The sequence below is a fragment of the Triturus cristatus genome, chromosome 10, assembly GCF_964204655.1.
Source record: "Triturus cristatus chromosome 10, aTriCri1.1, whole genome shotgun sequence".
In the NCBI taxonomy this organism is placed as follows: domain Eukaryota; kingdom Metazoa; phylum Chordata; class Amphibia; order Caudata; family Salamandridae; genus Triturus; species Triturus cristatus.
Genome location: NC_140593.1, coordinates 898,287,194 through 898,310,765, shown reverse-complemented (window position 1 = coordinate 898,310,765; position 23,572 = coordinate 898,287,194). Strand labels below are relative to the sequence as shown.

Sequence of the window (23,572 nt, the reverse complement as noted above, 5' to 3'; positions counted from 1 at the left end):
GCCAGTCATAACCTTCTGGTTCAGTGGGACTATTTGCAATATTAATGAAAGTTGTGTAACCTAAAAGCTTTATTGCACTTCAATCAAATGTTGCAAAAATCAGACCTTTGGATCCTTGTCCTTTCACATCTCATCATTTGAGTCGCCCAGCATGCCCTTTTAACCAACTCAGCAGAACTGCATGAGTCGAGCAGAAATGCAGGGGTTTTGTATCGGGTAGCCAGTCACTGTCTGAAATTTCATGCAAAGCAGCTCTGGCACGGGCTATGCTTCTACATGCTGACCGGGTAGTGGATTGATGTATACATATGGAGCAGCTCTGACCTTAGCATCAGTGCTTCATTGGCACGAGGGATCTCTGCGAAGAAAAATGTACATTGGCCAGAAATTCCACTCTTAAGAGGTGGACATAAGATTCGACCCTAACTCGGTCCTGCTAGCCTTTCAGAGGCAGAGGACTGCACGGCAGTGTCTGGAATAACCTATTGGCCAGTCAGCGTGTTTTCACTTTCTTGCTTCATAATTGGCCTAATTAGTTGCATGTTTCCTGTGTGTGTATTTTTATTCTATTTTTTTTTAATTGCAAGTTCTACATGTCAATACATTACAAAATTTGTACAAATATAATAATGTATACATGGGTAAAAAAAGGTGAAACTGAACATTTTATAAATATGAAAACAATTGAAATTCATTAAGCTTTAATTTGTTACAGAAAGTGGAAATGTCAATTTAAATGTTTTTCTTACTACTACGTTTTATAGAAGGTATCTTAACATCCTGGGGCATCTAGAGGTCTCATCACAGGAGTCCTCTAGGGAACGCCACAACTTGATGATTACCGCGAGCAGAAGCATCAGACTCATACAATCATTGCTTTTCTGTGTGGAAGCCAGTAACTTTCGTACACAGAGCCCATCGACTTCCCTTACATGTGTGATGTACGAAAGTAGGTGTTTACAAGACTGGCCCTTTTGGTCAGAGATTGGTCGGTATTCATTGCACTACGAAGAACCACGGACATCAATTCCAGCTAACCTCTTAACCACTCTTGTGCTGTAATGTATTGATAGTCATATAGCGCTTTTCTATCCCTTGCAATGCCCAACGAACATTGTGGATTGTGGCCTAAATAATGTAATACAGTATGAAGGAGCTTAGTATGCCATCATTTACCACTTCATGTGTTTCCAGTATGAATGAGCAAACATCAATCTTTTGGATATATTGAAGGTTATTGGGAATCACTGCACAACAACTAAATCATTGTAACATGGTTAACAAATGATAGAAAACAGTTGTCAGGTACAGTATCTGAACCTGACTTGAGAAAAAAGGAACTCTCCCAGCCCAGGGCTGAAGGACAACAGCCAACCGTCCAAACTTGAATGTAGCGTAGGATGTCCATGATCATAGTATACAACCAGGAATGTATGTAGGGGTGGTATGTGAGTAAACAATGGACAGACCATGATATGGTGTCCCTATATGCTTACAACAGGACAGTTGTATGTGTCAGTTCACCTTGTCCTACTTACTTCTCAATTTAGCTATTCTGAAGGATGCATCTGCCTGTGGATTCCTCACCTTTTGAATGACCCCTTGTGCAACGTTCCACTGAAACTTTTCTCCATAGCTCTCCCACATCGACAAAGATGTCACAATGGAACAGCTCCTCTCGCGACCCCGTTCGATGTCATCAGAGCCATAAGAAAACCTAGTCAGTGTGCTGACGTCAGTTCCCTTTTTTCCGCGACGACGTGTAACGTTTTTTTCCAGGGCTCTCCATTTCTGAGAGTCTAATTGTTGCAGGCTCTTCCTGAAATTGTAGCAGTGACATAGCTGCTCAGAAGAAGTCCGCTTTCAAGCCTTGTTGGGAATGTGGTGCCTCTCATCGGACCACCACATCAAGGGGTGCTCATTATGCCGACGCATGAATCTGAAGGCCCTCAAAGAGAGGGAGGCCAAGTTGTTCATGGCCAGGGCGAAGAAACCAAAGAGGGACCGGAAAAGGATAAGATCGAAGTCCAAGTCACCGACTTCGCATACCTCAAAGTCATAGAGCAAACTCAAGAAGAAGAGACGTCATGGTTCTAGAAGTCGTTTGTCTAAGGATAAGTCACCGAAGTCGAGGTCCCCGGTACTCTGGTGTCACAGAAAGGATGAAGTCTTAACTTCCCCTCCGCCTGAAGAGACTCCGTCACACTCTCCGGCTTCGAGAGGTTCTCTGGCGCCCAGGGAAGCACGCCTTCGCCTCTGGTCACTCCACCCTGGCTCCAGTGTCTGGTGCTACAACCAGAACCAGTCTTACAGCCTCCTTGTGCTGTCTCTGAACCGGTGGTACCCGATCCGTACCCACCCTTTACTGCTCCAGGTACGGATCCTTTGTATTTCTTGAATGCGATGTTCGGCATGTTTGCCAGGGCGGATAATCCTACTGGTGCACCTGTTGGCCCAATGGGCCTGCTGTCATTCAACCTTGGAGGTGTGCCACCTCATTTTGCACAGACACTATTGATGCCGTTTATGCCTATGACTCCGGGAAGTTGACCTCTCCCGACGCCCTGGTATTAGACGCCGGTGCAATCCCTGGAGGGAAGATTGCAGTTGGAGTATTCTCTGGTGCCGTCTGGCTCCGGTTTGGCGCAGTCTTTGCCTCTCCCTGCGCCTTCAGCTAACTAACCATGTGGAGCCTCCATCGACAACGGTCCTGAAGTCACCGGCGCAGCCCCTGGCGCCGATGCCAATATCCAGGATGAGATCCAGAAGGGAGGCACAGAGACTGCTGGAGGAAGAAGAATACCAGGAACAGCAGGAAGAGGCTGAAGAAGGGGAGATTATTGACGCTATGCAAGAATGAGGTACTACAGGAGGTTAGTGGTTTGGACACATCTCCAGAATGGGAACTCTCTTCTCCGAAAGGCCTTCCATCACAGGAGGTCTCTTCTTACCACCCCATAATAAAGAAGGCACCTGGCCTGCTGGACTTGCAGTTACCTACTGCATAACTTAATTCTAACATCCTTACAGAAGTTCTTCACTCTCCTTCATCTGTAACGGAGCCTCTGCTTCGTTTTAATGAGGCTTTGTCTGAGACCATTTTAGAGATATGACAGAAGCCAATGACTGCCCCTGCGGTGTCCAGATCGGTTGCAAGATGATAACAGGTAGCACCTGGGGATCCAGCTTTCATATCTGAACACGCATCCCCTGAGAGCTTAGTAGTTCAGGCATCATGCTCTACTAAGCAGTCTACAGGCTCTTTCCAATCCATTTCTGGAGATAGGGAATCCAAGAGGATGGAGCAATCAGCTAAAAAGGCGTTTTCTTCAGCCAATATGGCCTTAAAATCCACAAATGCAAGGTGTTTGCTGGGTCGCTACATTCAAGCTCTGATGGATTCTGCAAATTAAGTGATCCCCAAGCTTCCGGAGGATGTTCAGGGCCATTTTGCAGAGTTTCTATCGGACACACAAGCTGCGGCCCATCAAGTCATACAATCTGGGCTTGATACGGCAAACTCTGTTGCTAGGGTGATGGATTCCTCAGTGGCAAACAGAAGGTACGTCTGGCTTAGGGGTTCTGGTTTATCTTCAGATGTGCAGGCCACCCTTTTGGACTTGCCTTTTGAAGGCTCTTGACTCTTTGGTATTAAAGTGGACACATAGCTTTAAGGATAGTAGGGCCACAGCTAGATCGTTGGGTCTACGGTCCCAGCTCAGAGGCTGTGGTCCTACAGATTTCGCTGGTTTGGCAAGACTCTTTCCTTTCGAGCCTGACAGCAGCTGCAGCAGCAACAAGCAATTCCTCTATAGATCGTACCGAGAGAAAGGTAGAAGTCGCCTACGATGCTTAGCTCATCAGCAAGTCTCCTCCTCTCCCGTTTCCCCAACTGGTACCGCAGGAAAGCAGCTCTAGATCCCCCATCTTAGAGCATGTTTGTCCTATGGGAGGTCGGGTGTCCCATTTTCTAAGAAATTGAAGATCTGTTTCATCTGATCTCTGGGGTTTGGTTCTACTAGAAAATTGATACACCCTTCCTTTCCGGGAGTTTTATCCTCTTTTCCCCCCTCGGCAGGGCTGGTGCTCGAAGGACCATCTCTTGCTCCTGGAACAAGAGGTTTTGTCTTTGCTAAAGAAAGGTGCGATAGAGGTTGTTCCAGAGCAAGAGAGGGGTCAGGGATGCTTTTCCCGTTAATTCCTGATCCCCATAAAGGACAGGCAGTTGAGACTGATCCTAGACCACAGCATCTTGAATTTTGACCTCAAACGGGAGAAATTCCAGATGTTGACCCTAGCTCAGGGTTCTTTTGGTGCTGCAGCAGGAAGACTGGATGGTGTTGATCGATTTACAGGATGCGCATTTTCACATTCCCATCCTGAAGTCACATTGGAACTATCTCCGTTTTACGGTGGGATCTCAACACTACCAGTTTGCGGTCCTTCCATTCGGTCTGACATCTTCTCCACGGGTATTCACGAAGGTGATGGCGGTGGTAGCGGCGCATCTCAGAAGATCGGGGATTTCTGTTTTTCCCTATCTAGATGACTGGCTTCTCAAGGCAAAGGCGCCAGAGATGAGCTGCATCACCTGCAGGTAACAACGTGACGGTTGTTCGACTTGGGTTTTTCAATAAATGTATCCAAATCTCACTTGGTGCCCTTTCAGGACAACCTGTTTATTTCGGCAGTACTGGACACTACTGTGAGTCTTGCTTTCCCGCCTCCTCAGAAGAGTCTACACATCCAGACTTTGATTTCAATTTTTCAAGATGGAAAAATTCCAGTTCCAGTCCCAAAGGTCTTACGCCTGCTCGGTCTGTTCGCTTCCTGCATACTGTTGGCCAACCATGCACGCTGGCACATGAGGGCATTCCAGTGGTGCATCTGCAGGCAGTGGTTTCAATACAATGGGGATCTCGGGTAGGTGGTCAGAATCTCCAGAGAAACTGCAGCAAAGCTGTTATGGTGGAGTGTTTCGGACAACCTGTTTCAAGGAAAGCCGTTTCAACCTCCTCCGGTGGCCACAGTGATAACGGATGCCTCCATTCTAAGGTGGGGAACTCATCTGGGGGATCTGGCGGTCAAGGGCCCTTGGTCTCCAGAGGAACGATTGCTTCACATCAATCTTCTAGATCAATATGTTTGGCTCTCAAGGCCTTTCTTTCCTCCCTTCGCGGTCGGTCAGTTCAGGTCCTCGTGGACACCACTATTGCGATGTGGTACATAAACAAACAGGGAGAAGTAGGGTTGTATCGTCTCTGCAGAGAGGCTCTGCGACTCTGGTCCTGGACTCAGGGCCATCAGACTTGTGTGATTTCAAATAATTTGGCTGGAGAGCTGAATGTGCTTGCGGACAGTCTATCAACAGTACTCGGCCATCACGAGTGGCGTCTCCTTCCGGAGGAGGTCCATCACATTTTCAGGATGTGGGAGTTTCCTCGGTTGGACCTTTTTGCCACTCACGAAACAGTGCACGGTCTGTCCTTCTGCAGTCTCCAGTATCCGATGCGGGTAACGTTAGGGGACGTGTTTCAGCTAGACTGGGGTTCACAGCTTCTTTACGCGTATCCTCCCATTCCCTTGATTCCTCAAGTTCTGAGGAAGATTTGCCAAGAATGGGCTGAGGTCATATTGATTGCTCCGGACTGGCCAAGAAGAGTGTGGCACACAGACCTCCTTTACCTCTCATTGCACCCTCTGCTCCGTCTCCCTCTCAGGGCAGACGTCCTCTCGCAGGGGCAGGTTCTACACCTCCAGAGCCTGTACCGTCATGCCTGGAAATTGAACCTGGCAACCTGAGCTCTTTCTCTCTCCCCCCGGCTGTGGTGGATATTATGTTATCGGGCAGAAGACACTCAAACAAATCTGTCTATTCCGGTACGTGGGCCAGGTTTGTAAAATGGTGTGGAGAGATCGGTTGATCCCTTACAAGCCCATTTGTCTGATATTCTCAGTTTCTTTCTTTCCCTAGCACAACAGGGTTGTGCAGTTGCAACAGTTAAAGGCTGCTTGTCTACCTTGACGGCTTTTCTCTGTTTACCAGACAAGCCCTCTTTGTTTAAATCTCTCATAGTCCTGATATTCATTAAGGGTCTCACCAGAAGGTTTCCTCCCACTCCCTTTATCATGCCTCAGTGGGATTTGAATTTAGTTCTTACTTTCTTGATGGAGTCTCCATTTGAACTCCTGTATATTTGTCCCTTGAGATTCCTATTGTTTAAGACAGTAGTTCTGATTGCAATTACTTCTGCTAGGAGGGTTTTTGAGCTGCAGGCCCTTAGCTCCATGCCCCCATTTACCTCGTTTCAATGTTATAAGATAGTTTTTAGGACCATAGCTGCTTTCCTGCCTAGGGTGGTCATTCCCTTCCACATAGGGCAATCTATCACTTCACCCACTTTCTATCCTTACCCTTCTAAGGTGGAGCAGAGACTTCGCCCCCTGGACCCTAAGAGGGTGGTCAGCCTCTACCTGGACAGGACTAAGGACTTCAGGTTGGACGACCAACTCTTCATTGGATATGTGGGCAAGATGAAGGGCAAGGCTGTCCACAAGAGAACGCTGTCCAGGTGGATCATCCTCTGCATCAAGATCTGCTACTCCTTGGCCAAGAAGGAGCCTCCTAAAGGCATTCGAGCTCATTCCACCAGAGCTAAGTCTTCTTCTTCGGCTTTGGCTAGAGGTGTCCCTGTTGTAGACATCTGCAAGGCGGCAACTTGGGCCTTCCTCCACACTTTTGTGAATCATTCTTGCTTAGACTCGGAGGTGAGGAGGAACGGCAACTTTGCACCCTCGGTTCTGCAAGATTTTTGGGTATAAGTAGGCAGGCACCCTCCTCTGAGAGTGGTACTGCTTCGGGATTCAATTCAAAAGGTGAGGAATTTACAGGCAGATGTATCCATCAGAAGAACAAGTTACTTACCTTTGGTAACGCTTTTACTAGTGGATACAGTATCTGCCTGTGGATTTCTCACTGACCCACCCGCCTCCCCGTTGCCTGCCTGTTTATACCGAAAAATAATGGCCATGTTATTCATGCATTTTGTTATGAAATACTTGAAATGATATTGTCTGTTTTAGAATTTCCCGTTTTTTACTTGGTTACTGTATACTGTGTATACTTGTGAAAGTTGTCCGTTCACCCATTCACCTCGAAGGCATGGAACAAAAGGGTGGAACTGATGTCAGCATGCTGACAAGGTCTTCTTATGGCTTCGTTGATGTCGCGCGGGGTCACGAGCAGAGCCGTTCCATTGTGATGTCCTTGTCAACGTGGGAGAGCTATGAAGAAAAGTTTCCGTGGAATAATGCGCAAGAGGAAATCAAAAGGTAGGGAATCCACAGGCAAACACTGTATCCACCAGAAAATAGTTACCAAAGGCAAGTTACTTGTTCTTTGTGACTAGAATGCTGGTTAGGAAATACAAGTAGTATTTGTGAAGGGGTGGATATGCAGGGCACTGGAGGTCATCAAGCATGTGGCAGTGATTCTAAGCAGTAAGTAAACGCCCAGCACTCGTATAGCCACAATCAGATGTGAGGTGTACAGTGGTACCTGGTAAGCCCAGCATCACTTAAAGTTCATCCCAATAAGAGCTACTCACTATTGACTAAGCAAACCTAGCTCAATGGGCAGCTAGTGCACACTGTTGTGTCCTCACAACATCCAGTAAGCAACTGTACAGTGAAGCTTGACCAAGGATAATAGCAGAGTTATATGCATGGTAAAGAGAAAATCAAATCCAGGAAATTCTGCTGTCCTAGGCCCCCAACCAAATGGCATTAGTGAAGAGAGTGGTACAGGCAAGAATTGCAACTTAATACAAGAAGAACAGGTGTATAAAACTTTGAAAACAAACTTGCAAGCAGTTCATAGGAGATCATCAGCTGTTTGAGAAGTGATGTCAGGTAGCTGAACAGGCTGTATTTTCTGGGGGCATAGTATTCTTCTCATTGGATGAAATATCGAGGGCTGTCCTAGACAGGGCAATGTAGCTGAGAGACCTGGACCAGAGCACCATCCTTTGCTCCTGTGTCTGGCCTGGTGATGGAGTGATCAGTCTGGGCACCACCTGTCTAGATCTACGACTGTCTCCGAGGTCCTATTGGCGATATTGGTTGCACGGCTGATATGTTCAGTCCGTCCGTGGAGGTGCTATATTGCTTGACCCAGTCACATGCCTCTTCCATTCAGTAAAAATGAAAGTATGCTTGCCGCCTGCAATTTTCAATGTAGCTGGGACGAGGACGACCTATTTAAAATCTATTCCCCTAAGCTTCCATTTTAGTTTCATGAAAAATTCCCGGCAGAGTTGCTCTGCTATTGTATAGTATGGAAAAATCATGGTCTTGCTGCCTTTGACATCATAATGTCAGGCTTTGCAGCCTGCACTCAAAATAGTGTCTTCGTCCCCAAAGTTCAAAGTGGGGCCTGGGCGAGGGGCTCCTGGACAAAACTCAATGGTTGGTTCTGTTCCCTCCCTGCCCTCTGGATACCCAATGATGCACACACTGTTGCGGCAGGAGCATCACTCTGCATGTTTCGCTTTGCCCTTTAGGAATCTCACATGGTCCAGTAACTGTGACCTGCTGTTGAAGGTACGTTGTACAAGGTTGAAGGTCCTGAAGAGCATTTTTATTGGACCTGATCCTTTCAGAGATCTCAGGCTGATTGTCGCGGAGAAAGACCGGGTCAGCTGCAGCTGAGACTACCTTGGCTTCTAAGGCATTCCTGCTGTCAGTAATGGCTTGCAAGATAATTTCCAGTTTGTTTGAGGTGGGGGTGGGGGAAGGGGATCATAAGTAGGTTCACTTCCCCCCAGCTCAAGTGAAGGTCTGGTAGAGATCCCAGATAGGGCTGCTGTCCCACTTCCCTTTGCGAGGAGGGACCTCTTGTGGGGCCAGTTTCTCCCTATGAAAGTGGTTTGGTTTCACCGGAAATCGGTGGGAGGAAGCTGAGATGGTGCATGAAAGGCTTGGGGAGCTGCAGCCCTATCTTGGTTGCTATCTAAATGTAGAATGTGCTTAAATAGATACGCACAATAAATCTCCACACACTCAAAAATTAAGATTAGACATCCCCCTTTTCGTTTTCCACTACCTCCTTTTCAGCCTAAAACATACTGAATCCATACGGTGGTTCACGCACCTGCATTATAGAGGGATTTTCTCCTACAATTAATGACATTTTCATTTTCGGGTCTGCAGTACGTAGGACATATGGGTAAATACATTTTCCTTTCCAGGCAAGATGGCATGTTTCGCTATGATTGACAGGACAGCCTAGGGCTTGACGCTGGCCCTTGCAGCTTTTTTGGCGGATGATCATCGGCTGTAATACATGCCGGCAGATTGTGTCAAAATGTACATTCCATGAGATTGCAGCTGGGTAATATTGGGTTTTTATGCCATTGAAAAAAAGCAACCTTGGGATTTTATGCTGCAACCCCTGTAGTTGTCCTTTAAATTTCTAGCTCTCGTGCGCATTTATTAGTCCTTATTTGTTATTTAGGAATGTACAAGGTCATCATTTTTTTGGACTGTTTCTAGTCTACATGCTTAATGGATTCTATTATTCTGAGAGTGGTAGTACTTTTTAACACAGCGTTCCAGAGAGGTCACTGAAGTTTAAAGGATTCTTACAGAAATTAAAAGAAATACCTACAGCGAATGGCAAGATCAGTTTGTCATGCAGGATTGTTTGCAACACCAGCGGAAGGTGGGGGAGTCTGGCATTTAGACAGGGATCCTTTAGGAATGCGGGTTTCTGGGTCATTGGATAGTGTGTATACAGATACAAATTCAAGCAAGTGGGCTTGCCTACACCTTGAGTGTGCATGAGCCTTCTCAGCATTGAAACCTGGTTCTGTGCAGAAGTCACTTTTCAGCGACCTGCAAATGGCTTGGCAAATTGGAACATCCTTAAATTCTCCATAAAGCACTTCAACGCCTCATCAGTGTTTGTAAGCGCTATCTAAATGCAATTACAATACTAAGTTCATTTAATTGAAAAACCTGGCCACATTCCCATTCGAGGCACACATTCGGAGAAGAATTACAGTTAAGTGATCACTTCTCTGCGGTCAGCTAGAGTCCCTTCGGTTACTTCGTGGCTCTCTAGTGATGCCCTATAAGCATGCCATGGTGCCCACACCTTCTCCCATTTCTTAGCTCACCCTCTACTTTTATACACTGTTTCCTCCGCCATCTGACACCAATCCAAGTCCTTCTCCCACTCCTTCACTGAAGAGGGGAGTGGTGCCCCTATCCCTTGGCAATATTACGCTTCGCGATCCCCAATGCCAGCGTAAGCAAGATGTTTACGTATTTGGACCAGTCTATCTCTCCCTTAATTATAAGCAGAAGCCACTTTGCGTCTAGTGGAACGTCAGTTCCTACTACTCTGGCCATTACTGCCGTGACATTGCGCCAAAACTGCACAATCCTAGGGCATTCCCACAGGATGTGGAGGAAAGAACCCTCACCCTGGCAGCCTCTGATGCACTGCGGTGATGGTGCCCTTCCAATCTTATGTAGAAGCGTTGAAGAGTAATAGGAGCGATGCAATATCCTGAGCTGGACCAGTCAGAACCGTACTCCTATCGCTATTTCCCTTGGGCCCTGGAGTGCCTCTAGCCACTCCTCATCATCTGTTACCCAGGTCGTCGGTCCTCAGGGCTGTCAGCGGATCGGGCAGGTTGTTCATAAGCTTCCGGTATATTGTTGAGGTTGCTTTTTCAGGGATAGGATCAATGAGCAGTCTGTCCTCGAGGGGGGAATGGTCAGGGAGGGAGGTGCTGCAATGCAAATGTGTCAGTAGGGCATGTGTGAGCCTCAGGTAGTGGAATCCCTGGGTCTCAGCCAGGTCAAATTCCTGTTGCAGATCCTCCATCGGAGGTGGAGCCCCTCCCATTCTCCCAGCCGATCTATTACTATATTCTTCCAGCCTGTAAAACCTTGTAGTGCGACCACCTCTTTCAACCCGAAACCGGATTAAAGCGGCGTTCTGCTGGTCAATTTGTTCTGCAACCCCAGTGCCCGATTTGCGCCTCTCCAACATGCCACCACTACCGCTGTGTGTGGCGGCCGTTTAGAGTCGTGCTTTTGCACGTATAGCAGCGGCTCACAGTTATCTGCTGGCATGGCGTCCCAATCTACCTTGTAGGTTGGCTCGTCTCTATCTGCGTAAAACCAATCATTTACCACTAACAGCTGTGTTGTCCTAATGTTATTTTTTTTGTTGACCAGTCATTAATTGTTACAGTGTCCCTTTCTCATCAGACTGAACTCCCAGATATGAAAAAGACTTTACCTTGCTAATCTAATTGCCCAGTACCTGAGGCTTCCTCACCCATGTTGACCTTGGACCCACTACAAACACATGGGACTGAAAATAATTAGTGGCGAGGTCAAGGTATTCCATTAAGCCAACAAAGGAGTTAAGGAGCTGTTTAAGACCCAGGGCTGTTCTTACTGTAAGTACAACATCATCTGCATAGCGAAGAACAGGGACCGATCGACTAACCACGCGTAGCATATCCCTGCTTTCGCTAAGCAGATGGGGTTCCAGAGGATTTACATACATCATGGAGAGAAAATGGGCAAGAATACAGCCCTGCCTTATGACTCGCTTAAGTTCAAAGCTTTCTGTGCACAACCTGTCAATGCTATACCTAACATAGGTGGTCATGCTCCTATGTAGGTCAGCAAGGAAATAGACTAAGTCCTTATCAAGCCCCATAAAAATAAACATTGGCCATAATCTATTCCTATTTATTTGATCAAAGGCGGATAGGTCCATGAAATCCAAACAAGGCTTGCTTGGCCACTGTGTACTTATTTATTATAAGGTATAGATTAAAACATTGATTTATAGGTACTCTGACCCGGCCTAAAACTGTACTTCGCATCTGAAGTGATAAGATTCTTCTCTGCTCAATTGATGAATCTGGCTAGGACAGCACACCCAAGAACCTTAACTGTTGAGTTGATCAATGAGATAGACCTGTAACAGCGGGGTTCCTTTTATCACTTCTCCTGAAAAGTGGTACCAGTATAGATTGTGACCAAGACTTGGGGATCTCCCCAAGCCCCCCCCCCCCCCCCCCCCTCTCCTTTGCTGCTGCACTCAATGTTTGGGAAACTACTGAGACCACAAACTGTGTTCTGGCATAAAAACATCAGTGGGAACCCCGTCCAGGCATGGGTCTTTATTCGTAGTTAAAAGTGCAATAGCATCAGTCGCTTCCTTAATTGTGAAAAAGATGATAGAAGTACCAGAGGTAGTAATCAGAGGTAACCCAGTAGCTGGTAGCAACTGGGTCCCCTTAAGTCCCCTTAAAATGACTAGTCTGTTTTTCCTGGGTAACATGCAAACAAACGGAGTCCCCATTATGTCCAGCGATAATTGGATGGTTAACTATCTCACAGAATTTAGAGCTATCCCTGTGTACTGGCTTCCGATAACTGCTGCCATTCTTCCTCTTAACCAAGTTTTTCTTTCCCTTATTGCTTCTTTATATTTCTGTCAACAGGCTGCAACAACATCCTTGTCCGTGGGAATGGACCTCCGATCTTATAGCAACTCTTTATGTGCCCCAGAGCAGGTCCTGTTTAACCATCTACAAGAGCAAATCAAGTTCGGCAAGCATGGTCAGGTTAGCTCCCCTTTAACCTTTTCTTAGCTCTTTGAGAATGAGGCCACTACTGCAATATCCAAACTAGTCTCAGCCAAACAAATCTCAGTCTTGTTTCAAACTAGCAAAACGTTTAGTGTAGGACAGCTCAGGAATTCGTTTGGCCCACTTTAATCTGTGGCCTTTATCGGTTGGGGTGATGTTCTGATAGACGCGGGGAGGGACTAAAGCCCTGAAACCATACCTCAATAGAGCTCGAAAGGGACCGGGTTTCTGATCACTGTTTTCGACTAATAACCTTGTAAAAATTGATTCGCGTAGATAGGAGCAGAGACAAAAAATGTAATCTATTACGGTCAAAGCACATCTACCCATAAATGTAGGGTTATTTTCACAGTATGAGTCTGTCGAGGTCAAGCTAACAGAAACCAGATTAAACTCTCGACGTGCACAACGAGTGGTGCCTCCGGCATCGACCGGCACACACAGGTACTGCTGAAAAGTTTCTGGATCCAGACTGGCACCTGGGGAGAATTCAAAGTTAAGGAATCTGCGGCTAGATGTCTCTATCAGGTATCACAGTTTACGACACTCAGTCCTCAGACCTTCTAGCTGTCCTGTTTTCTATCTGAATTCATCTAATTATTTGGTACTTAATTTGTATAACTAACACTACCTCAAGGGTCTCAGAAGTTTGGGGCTGGCTGAGAGCCCTCGTAGAGCACCTCAGAAGTTAGTAGGACCCACCTCACTGGTCATTGTGGGGGAATTTATTCCACACTTGTGTAAAGTATCTAGTTGTCTGATGGTAGAAGAGAGAGGGATTTAGTAATGTGCACATGGACCATACTATACAAAATGATCTTCCTAATTTACCTTTGTGGTGCACCTCGATACGCTGATGTCGATCGGTGCTGGAGACGCCTCCTATAGCCACTGCAGTTCCTGCACCTGCTCATTTACAAAATGAGGATGAAGATAGTTATGTTGCCATTTCCCCAATATTGCAAGAAGACTCTGCAGACACTGGTGACATTGACCGCTTGGTTGGTCTGAATCAGCCTTGGGTAGTAGGTCCTTAGGTGACATTTGGTGGAGATAGTAATCTGTAACCAATCTGATTTTTCTGCCACGTATGGCGACGAAGGTTAGTGCAGCATTCGCTGAGGCTTTTAAGAAAGCTGCTGGAATTCTAAAATTGCTGGTTCTGTCTGACACTTTGTCATCTGCTCAATTATTGGGTGTGCTTCATCATAGACGTTGAACCTTTACTACCTTAGGGAGAGTCTCTGTATGACATTCTCCTGGGTACTTGGGCAAGGCCGATGTCGGGTACCTCTGCAGGTTCTGCCATTTCACATCGTCCTGCTCATTATGGCCCTGCTTGTCTTTCTCAACACCCTACTGCTAAAGGGTTTTTTGTGCAAACTGCTACAGTTTCGCCGAGTTTGAAGGTTTCTCCTTTGCTTTTGCCCGGTAGAGAGTCTAGGTGGTTGGAGATGTGTGGCTGGAATATCTTTGCGTCAACTAGTTTGGCCTTGAGGTCATTGAAGACATCTTGTGTCTTAGAAAGGGCTTCCTAATGCTTGGTTGCATGAGTCGAGATTTCCTGACAATGTTAAGGAGAGCTTGAAGGACTTGCCCTTTGATGGATCCTGTTTATTTGACAGCCATGCTGATTATGCTGTACAACGCCTCACTGCTGGCCATTTGTAATTTTACCTTATTAGGTCTTTTGTTTGTCTTGTGTATCCATGGCTGTGTTTCTTATGTTTTAGGTTTATCTCCTCCCTCTGCTATGTCTTGTAGTTTTGAAGTAGTAAGCACTACTTTTTGCCTATAATGAGAAGATTTGTCTCCGGATTTGACTTTAAAAAAAATCTCCAGATGGTATTTACAGCTGTGTAGCTGGTTTTGTTCTTTTGTTTTACTCTGACGAAGAGCTTGGTCTCAAGAGGTCATACCCCTTATTGGGTAGTTGACTTACTCTACATGGGGTATTGGTTTGCTATTGTATAGTTCTTCAGAAATACTACTTTTGTAGTCTATTTCTATACAATCAATCTCTCTGATATACAGCTTAGTCCCTCTGGACTGCATTTTATTTTCTCTTAAGAACTATGGTAGTGAGCTAATAGCTGTTCTTTTCCTCTTGTGATACCCTCTCAGGGGTTCTGTTACCTTTACACACTTCTGTTATTTTTTCTTAAACAGTATATTCAGTGCAGTTTTTCTCTCCTTGAGCGGGTTACGTATTTATTCCGAGTGCTTCAATTCTTTAAAGAAATTAAGCAAGTCGGAGAATTGCTCTAATTCAGAGTATACTTTGCATTATTTTGGTAAGCTATTTGCTTTTGGGTTCTTCCTTTAGGGTAAAGGAACATTGTCTAGTTTAGTCTCAAATATTTCCTCAAATGCAGGCAATCCCTATCCCTATCCCTGCTCCACTTTGTGGTGTGGTAAATTAGCAGCTAAAGGTTTGTGATGCACGAGTTGGTCCAACTTGTCTCAAGACCAACGCATATTTGATTGGCAATCATCTATGAAAGTTAATTTTATAATAGGCCTTTCTTTTTCCTGTGAGGTTCTTGATGTATGTCATTATGTCTGATCCACATTTCCTATATTCTGCAGTGGATGTACTTGTTACTTTCAGCATTTCTCATCTTGTGAGCAATACCTGTTTTTTGTGGTGTCCATTCTCTTATTTTCTTATGACAAGTCACCTACAGTTTGTATTGGTGACGTAGTACCCAGTTTCTCTCTGGGTTGCGTATTTTTGCAGAACCTCTCATTCTAGGGTTTGTTTTTTTGGTATACGGTGTATGTATGATATAATGTGCTACTGTGTTTAATTTATTGCCTTGTATTACTGGTGTCGTATGTGCCTGTTGGCTGATTTATTTTATAAGATATTTTGGAAATGCACTTTAGGTGCGTTACCCATTTTCAATATTATTGAAAAACACTTTTTACAACTGGTTTTCTGTTCTAGTTAGTTCTTATGAATACAGTGTATACATGACTGCATTGCATTTGTTGCACATACTTTTTTTTTTTTTAAAGAGAAAAGAAAAAGGTTTTAATCAAAGATGCAGTTGATTCTTTTTTCTAGCTTGTCTTGGTGTATGAGCTTATTTAGAGCTTGAAAGTCAGACTATGGCACTGAGGACTTTACGGGGGCAAGCTTTATACATTCTTGCATACTGGCAGTAGTTATTGGCCAGTGATATCCTGAGAATTGCTGAGTCAATCGGAGTGTCTGCTGACACATTTAATCTCTGTGGCAAGATGTCATACAATTGGTGCGTAGGATGAATATTCATTTTGTCCAAACTAAATTGTTTATACCAAGGAGGTGTCCATCTTTCCGTTGGGGAAATGAGTTCTGAAAGTCATATCTTGGGATTTTATCAAGACAATTCTGTTTTTTATTCTTTATTGTCATGAACAATTCAGATGTTATGACTTTATCATGCATTTGACTCTTTTTGGGAATTGAATTTTGTTAATCGGTCATACGACGCATGGTTATTCAGTGGTTCTCAGCCCCTTTTTTCTTCAAGGGCCGATTCTCTCGGGCCTGTAAGGTTGTTTTTTATTTATATGTTCTGTGATAGTGATCATGGATTCTATTAAGATTCTATTCTAGCTCTTGTTCTGCTAGTCCTACATACATTTGGTCGGTTGTTAGTTTTGACCGGCTAGTTCTCTTTGAGAACTTTTGTAGGATTAGTTTGCAGACCATCCTCCAGTGGGGTATAGCTATGTATGTAATTCAAAGTTAAGGAATCTGCGGCTAGATGTCTCTATCAGATGTAAATGTTACTTACCTTCGGTAACTCTACATCTGGTAGTGATGCAGTCTAGCTGCAGATTCCTTAACGGTTTTTAGAGAGTATAGTCTCTTCCCTCATATGGAGTTTATTCTCCAGGGCGTAGAGTTTCATGTAGCCCTGTGTTTCGTTGTTTTTATGGAGTGGGATTTCTTGAAATCCATATCTGGTATTAATATAACATTTGATGTTTCTTCTTTATTAATGTTTCAAAGATTTTTGATCTTTTTTGGCACACTGGTTCCACAACCAGTTTCTGTAGTGGCTCCGCATTCCGGCGTGGAAGGTTTCATAGAAGAAACTGACATCCGCGCGCCGGAAGGGACTTGCATGGCTCCACTGGCGTCATATCCGGAGACAACGTCACTGCGGTGCCGTACAATGCCATTCACTGGCGCGCAGAGGTACTGCTGAAAAGTTTCCAGACCCAGACTGGTGCCTGTGGAGAATTCAAAGTTAAGGAACCTGTGGCTAGACTTTGTCTCTACCAGATATATCGTTACCAAAGGCAATTAACTTTTACTTTGCAATCGAGTTTGAGAGATGAGCGTAAGTAATCTGCCATTATATCTAGTCATCAAGGCTTGAGTTGCTGGTGAAAAATAATGGGTAAAACTCGCCAAAGAAAAATATTTGGACTCCGTCCAAGTTCCCTGATAACATAAGATATTAAAATTACTAATAAAATCGAACCATAAGGGGTCATTACTTTTACTGCCCAGATTCTCAATATTCCATGAAAACACCTCCAACAGATTTGTATCCTTGGGGAGAACTACCTCAGGTTTCTGTACCTGCACGGAGCACGTTCTAGCGGCGCAAGATGGTCCTGCAATAGTATCCAGTCAATCATTTGTGTCTATACAGCTCAAAGGATCATATCTATTTGCAGTTGAAATGTTACATGGTAAGTAGTCTAGACTAGGGGCAAGAAAATTTGAGAACCTAGTTGGATTGATACAGGGAGTATCATGTTTGGGAACAAGGTCATGAGGGAGCCTAGGACTCTGGTGATTTTGTGGTGTATAAACGAAACCTAGCATGCGACTCTGGATCGTACTGTCGGCTTCCCAAATGGCGAGGCATTGTAAGCAACTTTGCCATGATCCTTGGCTGTTGAAATTAATAACCACACAATCGACATCAATGGTTTTAGGATCCATCCTTACCCAATCAACCCGCCTGACCATAATTATATGGTCAAATAACGAAGGCTCATCCCACTGCATCAGTAGAGAACCTTATGTTTTTAACTGTTCAGTACTTTCTTTTCATCCCACCTTAAGTGTTGGTACCTTTACCATAACGGCAACATAAGGGGTAACTTCAGTTGGTAAACATAATGACTTTTGGTGTGATTTCCCTCTTGAACAACTTGAATGGACCCGTGCTCCTCCTTTTGGGTGGCCCCCTATCCCTGGAATGCAACTTGTCGGAAAGTAAATTGGTTACCTGGGAAGATGGGGGGTAAGGCTTGTTCAGAAGGATCATAAGTAGCAGAGCTTGCCTCTGTCTCACAGAGGTCAGGAGAATGAGATGTCAAACCTACTGCCATGTGCCACCCTCTTACTCCTTTTGCCACAACTGTCTGTTCAGAGACTGGTTTTAATAGCAAGGGTTGGGTTGTGCCTCAGGCCCAGTTAGAACTGCAAAAGGAGCCAGCTTTGGGTAAGTCAACAATGTTTTTTTTCTATCTGAGACAATGTTACCTGCATTGCAGGAGTTCTCCAACAGTAGTTTGATTCTGGTATAGAGCCGACTCACAAAAGAATTCAACAGATTACTATCAAGACTAGTAAAATCCCCCAGACACCGGTCTTTGAGGCCTTCCTCCCACCCGTCCCTCTCTTCTCCCAGCACTCAAGTGCAAGGACATCTGCAATCAGTGGACTGGAGTCTTTCTTTGAATTTAGCGTTTTGTTTCTTTTACAAGCTGGCTGTTAATGACCAACCTCCTGCTTGAATGATGACTGTCCATTGTAAAAGTCTGGGGACCAGATTCACCCTATGTACTTCCAGAACCCACTAAAGTCAGGCAAGAGGACACCTCAAGGGTCTCTGAAGTCCGTAGATTTGCGAGGCTAAGGTCCAGCGGCACACCCATTCCTTCTTGCCCTCAAACCCAACTCTTGCTCTACTGATAGTATCTCTTTGGATAGCACACCAATGTCAGAAGTCAAATAAGAAATTATCAAAGGGACCGAATACGCTCCTTCGGAGCAGTAGTGACATTTCCTGGGAACATTTTCTGCTTACCCATATTAACACATAGCATAAACCAGATAAAAGGGACGTAGCCAGGCACGGATTTGTTAGGGCACAGACAGGCTAGATCTTTGCCCCCACCACCTGGCAGCACAGAAGATAGTGGGCTATGAAGCCCTGCATGGAGGACACCAGCTCCAAACAGCCTCATGTAGTGAGACACCAAATGTGATTGAGAGCATGATGTCAATCTGCCACTCTCCCTTCTGCTCATGACAGCACAGAGGATTGTGGGCTATGAAGTCCTCCCTGGTGGCCACCAGCTCCAAACAGCTCCATGCTGTGGGACTCCAAATGCGCTTATGAGCGCAATGTCATTCTGCCATGCCCCCACCTCCTCCATTCAGCACAGAAGAGTGTGGTCTATTAAGTCCTGCCCAGTGTCCACCAGCTCCAAAGAGCCTCATGCTGCTGGACTCCAAATGCGCTTGAGAGCACGATTGTCGTTCTGCCACTTCCCCTCCTCCCCTGACAGCATGGAGGATGGTGAGCTATGAAGTCCTGCCTGGTGTCACCCAGCTCCAAACAGCCCGCACTTCGGAACTGAAGATTCATCTTAGGAGCTTAGTGTCTACCTGCCATGCCCTCCCCTCCTGTCAGCACAGAGGATTGAGGGCTATGAAGTTTTGCTCGGTGTCCTTCAGCTCCAAACAGCCCCATGCAGTGAGAATTCAAACTTAAGAGCATGATTTTGATCTTCCACATCCCTTCCTCCTGGCAGCACAGAGGATTGTGGGCTATGAAATCCTTCCTGATGTCCACCATTTCCAAACAGGCCTTTTTGAGGTGACTCTCCTTCAAAGTGTGTTGTATATATTCTATGGAATAGGTGGATATCATTTCCCACCTGTTTAAGCAGTTTTTGCGAACTCCAAGGTCCTGTGGCTGGTTCCTCAGTTTGGGGAGTCTGGACCAAGTGTCTCACTTGTGTGTACTTGAACCTTTCATTTTCTTGAAGGCCATTATCCCTCTCAAGTCATTCAAAGGATTTTATCTCCCCCCTTTTCAAATAGGTCTTCATTTTTCGTGCATTATGCTACCTTTCATCTTCATAATGCCTTTCTGTCCTCACCCAGCAGAACTCTGAAACCCCTAAAGCCGGTGTTTATATAGAGAGGAAGCTTGTAAGGCCATTTTTTCCTTTGGTGTATACCACAATTGCAGTGTAGCCCGCGTAATCAGGGATGTTTTCATATTAGTAGGTCTATTTTTTTTGTGGTGAACCAAAGTACTTCCCACAGGGGCCGACCCTGCTACAGTGATCAAAGAAGCACCAAGCTTTCTCAGTCGTAGCCTTGCTTTAAAAAAAAAAAAGCTTAAGAGGTTCTGCAGCTGAGACAACCATAATAGTTCTACCCAAAGAAGGGAAAGACCAAACCAATCCCCCAAAATACCGGCCCATATCACTTATAAACATTGTCTGCAAAATGTTTGCAAACATTCTAGCCCTCGTACTTGAGCGCACATACACCCTTCATAATCTGGTATTATAAAGGGGAGATTCAGCAATGACAATATCAGACTGTTTAGCCATGTTTTTCAAAAAGCCCCACACTTTACCCAGCCTGCTTGCGCGATTGCCTTGGATACAGAGAAGGCCTTCGACAAGGTCTGTGGGCCCTCCTCCATCCGACCTTTACCTTCAATCTAGGCCCCTCCCTATCCAAAATGATCCTCGTCTTGTATAACAAACCTAAAGCTTGGCTAAATATCAATGGACAGCTATCCAACACATTTAGCTTTCAACTAGGCATGAATGTCCTCTCTACCCAATGCTATTCCTACTAACACTAGAACCTCTGCTTAAATGAATTAGAGAGAACCCACTCATTCCAGGCATCCCCTTCTATGCAGTCCTGCAAAAGCTGGCTGCGTACACCGATGATATTCTCCTCTTCACCACAAATATGGAACCAGCCCTCACCCACATCATATCCACCATCAAAAGCTGCTCCGAATTCTCAGGATACTGCCTTAACAAAGAAAAAACATAAGTACTACCACTCAATGACTATTGCAACAGTTCCATGATCAGCTCCTTTCGACTTAAATGGGCCCCATACACATTAAAAAACTTAGTAGCATGGTTCACCAAAAATCTCAAGTACTCCATGAACAAAAGGCACTTGATAAAATTAAAGGCAACATTGACAAATGGTCGAACAAATTTATCACCTGGTGGGGAAGAATAGAAGTCATTAAAATGATTACGCCCCGCATCATCTTTCTAATCTACCTTTTTTATGAAAATAGACACAATTCTCACCAAATTCCTAAGGAAATTTAAAAAAAAGACTTGCTCTGAAGAAACTAAGGCTTTCAACAAACTAAGAGGCCTAAACCTCCCAGATTCTAGGGAAGTGAGTGGTTTCTACCCAGCAGTAACATTCCTCCCTCCTGGCTTAACATAAAAAAAGACCTGGCTAAACCCCGATCATTCGCTTCCATAATAACTGTAAAAAAACTAACACTCTTCTAACATAATCTCATGTACAGTACAGGCACTATGCAAAGTCAATAACAAACTACCCAACAGAATGTGCCACTCGCACTTAGCCTCCTTATGGCATAACAAAAAGTTTAAAATAGAGGGTGTAACAATGTTCATTGAGAAATGGGCATACTGTTGGTAGGGGACATTGCCCCCCCTTAGAACCCATACACCTCTACCAGTTCAAAATGAAGGTCGACCTCAATGGCCTAGCCTTCTTTCACTTTTTAAAAATCAAATCACTCATAGATCAACGTAAACCCCCAACCCATCCAGACCTCCCAAAGGCCTTAAATACTTACAGCAAAGGGGGTCACTTGGCATCCAAACGATATGCTCTCCTTTCCCCCTTTACATCTGCGCTAACCAAACCCATCCAGGGTAAATGGGAAACCCTACTGGCTGATCCTGGCAACTCCCATGTGACAACACATGACTGGTAATCCTTTAGGGGAACCCTCACTGGCACAATGCCTTTATTGGATTGCTAATATGACCCATGACCGAGTGTAAGGACTTATCCAAACTTTCCTCCCAAACCTGGGTGGAATGGGTTCAAATAACCAGAAGCGCAATCATTTTACTGAATACATATCTTAAATCCTCCCCACAGATTAAAAAGAAAACTTAGACCAAAGTAGACAATTATGTGTCAAATTATTCCCACCATTCAAGTTAGGGGACACACCCATCCTCCACTCCCCACCCTCTACCCCCCTTAGTTCCTAAAGGCCTCCCTCCCTACCCCCCAGTGCCCCACCACTCATCCCTGGCATTTCTCAATACCCCCTGCTAATTTCATCTCACTCCCTCTTTCCTCTCGCTTTCTGCCTATTTATAATTTCCCAATCCACAACCATTGACATACGAACAAGATATTGTATAGTCCTTGGGGAAAGCTGCTGACGCCCTCTGCTCCTACCTCTAGCCCTACCGCTGGTTACTTGGGCTCCTCTGCTCCTCTGTGGAGCGCTACACTGCTGTCGCCGCCACTTCATCGTGCAGCCCTGTAGCGGGGGAACTGCATCTCCCAGGTGCCCCTGGGCCTCGTGACGTCATCCACGCGCCCGGAGGCGCTTAAAAGAACGCTGCTCCCTAGCCTGAGCGGGAAGTTTGAAAATCCGCGAGCCAATACAGCAAGAAGCAATTTTCGCATGGGGAAAGCTGCTGACGCCCTCTGCTCCTACCTCTAGCCCTACCGCTGGTTACTTGGGCTCCTCTGCTCCTCTGTGGAGCGCTACACTGCTGTCGCCGCCACTTCATCGTGCAGCCCTGTAGCGGGGGAACTGCATCTCCCAGGTGCCCCTGGGCCTCGTGACGTCATCCACGCGCCCGGAGGCGCTTAAAAGTATAGTCCTCTCTTAGTAACCAACTCAACCCATTCACCACACCATCATCAATCAACTATACCTCAGACCGATTCACTTACACCTCATACCCTCCGAGACGTAACTTTTATTTGTTATCATAATGTTGGCTCTCAGAATATTGGTATCTTCCCCTGGATGGATTGCTCTATTTGTATCTTTTTTGTTGTATTTTCTGTACGCACACCCCTAATAAAAACATTTTTGAAATTGAAATAAAAAGCTTAAGGATCCCGTCTTATTATATCAGTATGTTAGAACTGGCAGAACCCTTCCTTAGAGGTTGGCTTAAAGCCAATTCCTGCTGAAACTTCTTTCCCCTTCACCCGATGCAATTGGTACATATTTGTTACAATTTGGGCCAAATACTTTTGTTTTACTCCTATAGGCAAGGCTTGGAAGAGGAAAAGGGTTCTGGGCAGGATAATTATTTTGATTGTGGCTATACATTCCAGTCACAATAAGGAGTGATACAGATTACTTGAATTAATGAGGGGAAATTAGCAAGGTATAAACTTGGGATGGCTGCTGTTAGCTGCAGCCTGGTTATGTAGTAACTGCCAAGCAACGCCCTTCCATAGAATATTGAGTTTTGGCACTTTCGATTTGTGTATAGTTGACTTCAGGTCTGAATCCACACAATGGTTTTAGTTTGCCAAGTAAAGGCCATAAGGAGTTAATTGGCTCTGAGAGGAAGATTCCAATATAATTTGTTGATAATGTTAAGTTTGAACCCATCAATTCCAGTTTCATCACTGTTATCACTGATCAACGTAGAGCAAACCAGTCAAATGTCTTGCTCAATCTGGATTTTTGCTAATTGTCTACTCTCTATGTGCACTTAAGCTGTTGGAGACCTATTTCCTGCCCAAAAAATCTGAGTGTGTGTTATCTGAGGCATCAGATCATTCAATCTTATGACCACAATTTTGGAGTATATTTTAACGTCTGTGTTTAAAAGTAAAATGGGGTGTT

General features: G+C 45.1%; 1 protein-coding gene across 50 annotated transcripts in view; it reads left to right on the top strand.

Moving 5' to 3' along the window:
* MAP4 (microtubule associated protein 4) overlaps positions 1 to 23,572 on the top strand; it is a 1,793,677-nt gene that overhangs the window by 1,148,477 nt on the left and 621,628 nt on the right. The window lies entirely within an intron of this gene.